General features: G+C 36.5%; 1 pseudogene across 1 annotated transcript; it reads right to left on the bottom strand.

Annotated features, from left to right (window-relative positions):
* Window positions 1-5,747: 5,747 nt before the first annotated feature.
* On the bottom strand, window positions 5,748-6,205 carry LOC308271174 (large ribosomal subunit protein uL23-like; annotated as a pseudogene). Its single transcript has one exon. The product of its transcript is annotated as a large ribosomal subunit protein uL23-like (transcript).
* Window positions 6,206-6,422: the final 217 nt, after the last annotated feature.

Here is a 6,422-nt window from a genome sequence, read left to right as displayed (position 1 = left end):
ATAAATAAATAAATAAATAAATAAATAAAAGCACAGCTTGTCATGGTGACGTATGCTTGTAATCCCAGTGCTTGGGAGGCTGAGACAGGAGGATCGCACAGGTTCAAAGCCAGCCTCAGCTACTTAGTGAGGCTCTCAGCAACTTAGTGAGACCCTGTTTCCAAATAAAGTATAAAATGGGTCTAGGAGTATATTCCAGAGGTGGAAAAGTCCCTGGCTTCCACCCTCAGTACCACAAAATAAATAAATAAATAAATAAAAGCATAGATAATAATATGACATGCGAACACTACTTTTTCAAAAGGTAAACACATTAATACCAAATAAAATAAATACCATTATCTCTTTAATAGGGATGAAAATAAGTTAATCAAGTCATGTAAGGTACATAATTTTAGGTATGCATGTATAAAATATGTTATACAAAAACTGACAACTTAAAAGAGAAATATAAATCCATAATTATAATTTGATCTTTCAAAATTTCTTTCTCAGTAATTAATAGTTGAAGTATATAGAAAATTAGCAAGAAAATAGACAATTTTGAAGACTGTATGGTCATCCATGTGGAAAATCCTAAAATATTTCCAAAAACCTACTAAATGTAAATGTGAGTTTTGCAAGGTCATAGGATACTAGGTTAATATCAACTGTTTATATAATTGAAAAGTCAATTGTATTTCTGTATACGATCAATTTTTATTCTTCACAGGTTCTGCATTTGTGAATTTGCCTACTTGCTTAAATTTATTTTTAAACCCCAAATTATGATACTGATGGCACTGTCATAATTATTTGTGGACATGTACAGAGCAGTGAAAAACTTGAGTCATTTGAAGCTCACAATTCCTGTGGAGGCAAAGGTAATCTTTGTCTTCTTGTTTCAGTTATCATGCTATGAACAACTATCCTTTTTGTGGCCTATTTAATGTTATGGTTTTTTCACTTAATTTTTGTGCTTTTTATGGGGAGATTTTGGTTTAAAATGGCCTTCAATAATAGTGACGAATGCTATTATTGTTAAGTGCAAAAAGGCTATGATATGTTTTACACAGAAAATGTGTGTGTCAGCTAAGCTTTGTTTGGGCAAGAGTTATACTAGTGTTAACTGTGAATTAATTTTTTTTTGTAAATTGGGGATTGAATCCAGGGGCATTCTACACCCCAGCCTATTCATTCATTCATTCTAGAAATATATTCCCATCAAATTGCTGAGGGCCTCACTAAGTTACTGATGCTGGCCTTGAATTTGAGATCCTCCCATTGCAGCCTCTCAAGTACAGGGATTACAGGTACGCACCACCATGCCCAGCTCAGCTCTGAGTTCAGTGCTAATGAACCAACACAATATATTAAACAAAGCATATTTAAACAGAAATACACATGAAAATGATACAACAGGGTTGCAGAAACTTAACCTTGTATTACCCTAGGAGTAATTATTTAGCATTTGCTAATTCAGTGTTTGCAGAGACTTATTGAACAGAACTACCATAAAATAATAAAAATGCCTATACTTTCAGTGAACTGTTAGAAAACAATATATATATACATATATATATTTTTTGGTGGTACTGGGGATGGAATCCAGAGGCTTTCTACCTCCGGGCTATACTCCCAGACCCTTTTTTTTATATTTTATTTGGAAACAGGGTCTCACTAAGTTGCTGAGAGCCTCACTAAGTATCTGAGGCTGGCTTTGAACCTGTGCAATCCTCCTGTCTCAGCCTCCCAAGAGCTGGGATTATAAGCGTGCGCCACCACGCCCTGCTTAGAAAACAAATTTTAAAAGAAACAATATTTCTAATAGCACTGAGTATATTTAGAAACATATTTAGCAAAATATGTAAATATATTTAGCAAAATATGTACTAGATCTGTACACTGACAAATATGAAATATTGTTACAGGAAATTTAAAAAGGCCTAAATAGATATACCATGCTCATGAATTGGATGATTCAATGTTGTTAAGATGTCAAAATCCAAGCGAGGCGTGGTGGCGCACGCTTGTAATCCCAGCATTTGGGAGGCTGAGACAGGAGGATCGCGGTTTGTGGACAGCCTCAGCTACTTAGTGAGGCCCTTTGCAACTTAGTGAGACCCTGTTTCAAAATAAAGAATAAAAAATAGGGCAGGGGGTGTAGCTCGGAGGTCAAATGCCCCTGGGTTCCATCCCCAGACCCGAAAAAAAAAAAAAGAGATATCAAAATCCTAGCAGAATCCTGATAGAAATTGATAAACCAATTATAAAATTTAGTAGAAATTTAAAAGATCTAGTATAAACAAATTTTGAAATAAAGAACAAAGTAGAAAGATTTACAGTATCTGATTTTAAGACTCTAAAGATAAAATTATTAAGAGGGAGTGATTTTGGCATTAAAATAAACATATAGAATAACAACAGAATAGAGGCTCTAAAACCTTCATATTTAAATCTTCACATAATGCCTAGATATCATTTTTTGCCAATAATCTCTTATTTATGTTTTTGTTTGTTTAGTGGTGCTGGGGATTGAGCCTAGGGGAATTCTACCTCTGAATTATACCCCCAGCCCTATTTTATGTTTTATTTGGCAGTGGGATCTTATTAAGTTGGTGAGAGCCTTTCTAAGTTGCTGAGGCTGGCTTTGAACTTCCAATCCTCTTGTCTCAGCCTCCCAAGTACTGGGATTATAGGTATATGGTACCATGCCTGTTCTCAGTAGGCTTTTAAAAATCATAATCTTTTCCAAGCAGCTGATAATTAGACAAACTTACAAATTTAGTTTTGATTCTTTTCTTCTTTCCATCTTTATCCTTGGGAAGTCAAATGGCTAAACCCTGGAAGAATTTGCAAAGGAGATGGATACTTCACAAGAAGCTAGTCAGTTGTTTGGGGGAAGGCTGCCTTAGGCAAGGTACTATGCTGAGCTTTCTGTATGAAAAGAACTGATGGTAGATACATCTCAGAATTTCCAGATACAATGTTGGTTTACAATATTTATAGGCCATTGTAAGGGAAACACTCTGTATATATTATATACAGCACTAGCAAGGTCTGTAGCAAGTTTTAGCCAACAGTTAAATGCATGCAAAATGTATAAGGACTATAAATCTCTTAACCATTTAGATCAGGTTTGTAGACAAAAAGATTATGAAAACTTTTCAGTTTTAAAACCACTTTGTAGCCGAGTGTGGTGGCACATGCTTGTAATCCTAGCATTTGGGAGGCTAAGACATGAGGATCGTGGTTTGTGGACAGCCTCAGCTACTTAGTGAGGCCCTTTGCAACTCAGTGAGACCCTGTTTCAAAATAAAGAATAAAGAATAGGGTTGTAGGTGCAGCTTGGAGATAGAATGCCCCTGGGTTCCTTCACTAGTACAGCAAAAAGCAAAACAAAACAAAACAAAAAACACTTTGTGTTTGTAATTATAGACAAGACTGTTGATAGTTTTGAGTGATCACACTGTTATCTTTGGAGAAATCATGTAATACTAAAAATTGGAAGTGAATCGATGGTCAACTTGTCTAATACGTCCAACATTTTATAGGAAATTACAGTATGAAATAAACACTTAGGTGGCCAGCCCTGTATTATCTCATTTAATTCTATTTGATCCTTCTATAAAGGATCAGATTTAAATTCAGATATTAATTGGGTAAGCCAAACAAGGTTACTTACCAAATGATACATCAAGAAATCAGTATGGTGGAAAAGTTCTCCAATAAGACTGAAATTTAAGCCTTCAGGACTTCCCCCAAAGGGCTACCCATACCTGTGGAAAGACAGCAGCTGGCTGTTTAGTCCAGGTAGCAGCACCATGAAGACATTCATGAAAGCAGTTCTTCCTGGGAATTCTACTTAAAAATAATTTTCCAGTTTGATTTGTGATTCAATTTCATCAACCTCTTATTTTCTATTAGAAACTCTGATTATAATAGCTAGCCTTTATTAAGTGCCAACTTAACAAAGTTGCCAGAAACATTATCACTTTTAATACTCACAGTACTCAACACTTTTCACTGCTACCAACAGGCAAGAAAACGAATATTCTGACATAAGCTAAAGACCTTTCCTAAGATGCATAGAAGAAAGTACTAGGGGTCAACATGGACTTGCTTTTCCTTGATGGTTCAAGTATACCTCAAGTATAACCTAGAGGTTCTACTTTAAATGTTCTACAGAAATCTAAATGGAACTTAGATAAATTGCTGACCTGTTTTTCACAGTATAAAATAATACTTTACAAATTTTTTGACTAGCAAGATTCTTCAAATTATAGCTTCCTTGCCACATTTTGTTTATTGGTTGTTAATTAATTAGTGGAGCGCCTGGGGAACCACTGCCAAGTCCCAATCAGTTAGAAGTGAAAATGAAGAATTTCTGAAGTAATAGAGTAATCACTGGGAAAGTACAACTAAATATATTCCCCCTTTGCCATAATATATGTATTCTAGAAATGGATTGATTTGGGCTGGAAATATATTATTTCTAGCTAGTTAGGAGATGAATTTTAGAAGTCCTGAATTTAAAAGAACCCTCTCAGATGTCATTAAAAAATTTACTAAGTCAAATTCAAAAACTAGAGACAAGATTCTTATGGGCAGATCAGGTAAATGGTTTATCCTATATGGCTGTAAGTAAAGAGATGTTAAAGCTCAACCCAAAATATTACAACAGTTATTTTTAGTCATCCATCAGGATCTTCAGGCTTAAAGATCTCCTGCCCTCCTTTTTAATTTCTATTTCAGATATTATACATAGAATACTCAAGAACTTGTCAAGGACTACACTGATTAGGACCATAGAAAGTGATTTAACAATCACAGAACAAGAGTAAGAGATTAGCAGAGATGTGACCAAGTCCATAACAAGCCTATTTTGAGTAAACAAAAATTAGCTTTTTTGAAGAGGACTCTACAGAAGGAGAAAGCGACAAGATGAGATGAAAATGATGTGAAGGGAAATTGAAAAATAAGCTTCTGCTTTAATAAGCCCCTATGATTAGATAACAAGATATTTGCATGATTAAACAGGACCCAGCCACTATGATATTATACTGATTCAGGAAAGCACTTCTTCCTGAATATGCCATTTAAAATAATTTTCCAGCTTCACTTCTTCAGCTTCATCAATCTCTTTTGTATCATGTCATTGCTTTTCAAATCTGAGCATTTGATTTTACCATCCCCTTTATCTTGAACACATCTCATTCCTCCCTTCTTACAGGCTTGTCTAAGCTTTGATGGCTCTGCCTCTGTGAGATACTTTGGTAAGTTTCTTTCATAGCAGTAACAGTAATAACAACAATAATAGCACCTGCCATTTGTAGACTTCATTTCTGCTAGAGAGTGTTTCATATGATTTGTTCTCATTTAATCCCCAAACAGCCAAGTGAGGAAACTGAGATGGAGAAAGATGGCATGGCTTGTTCAAGGTCATACAGATCTCAATGGTAGAGCCATCATTTTAGAACAAGGCCCTGCCTGACTTCAGAGTCCTTGCTCTTAGCTAGACCTGAGGTGGTGAGTACTTATTTTAGTCAGGGAGGGAGGGCTCTCCAAGTTCTGTCATCTAATAAGTGGTTAGTACCTATTTGGTCCCTTCATCTTTTTATTATATGACTCTTTTTTTTTCTCTCGCACAAACCACATTTATTACCTTGATGTATAGCTTTCCCATGGCCCAAACAAAAACTGACAAAGACGAAAAGCATATACATAGTGAAAAACCATATATATTGAATTAGCTGGCTGGACTCTGTTTAGATGATTCCGATTTGGTTGGCAACATCCAACAGGAGCCAGTCAAACATAGGCCTTCTTCTCTCCCTCAGGCCTGATCGGGGTGTTGACCTTGGCGACATCGTCATAGAGCTTCTTCACAGCCTGTTTGATCTGGTGCTTGTTGGCCTTAACATCCACAATAAACACAAGTGTATTGTTGTCTTCTATCTTCTTCATGGCCGACTCAGTGGTCAGGGGGAACTTGATGATGGCACAGTGGTCAAGCTTGTTTGTCCTGGGGGGCACTCTTCTGGAGGTATTTGGGCTGCCTCTGTAGCCACACTGTCTTGGGCCGCTGGAAGGTTGATGATGTGCGGATCTTCTTCTTTGTGTGGCTATGGACACCTTTCAACACTGCCTTCTTGGCCTTCAAAGCCTTTGCCTTGGCTTCAGCTTTGGCAGGGGCAGGAGCTTCCTTCTTCGCCTTTGGCGCCATCTTGTTAAAAAAAAGCTATATGACTCTTTAATTCCTGAATATTAGTATGTTTCTGGAAGAGTATGTAGACAGCTGTTATTTTATTTTATTTTATTTGTATTTTGGTGGTATGGGGGATGGAACCCTTCTCCGGGCTACACTCCCAGACCTATTTTATATTTTTTATTTGGAAACAGGGTCTCTTAAGCCAGCGAGGCTGGCTTCGAACCTGTGGGAT

The sequence above is a fragment of the Muscardinus avellanarius genome, assembly GCF_963383645.1.
Source record: "Muscardinus avellanarius genome assembly, chromosome: 12".
In the NCBI taxonomy this organism is placed as follows: domain Eukaryota; kingdom Metazoa; phylum Chordata; class Mammalia; order Rodentia; family Gliridae; genus Muscardinus; species Muscardinus avellanarius.
The sequence above is the reverse complement of the archived record's forward strand: the minus strand, read 5'-3'. Positions and strand labels throughout refer to the sequence as shown.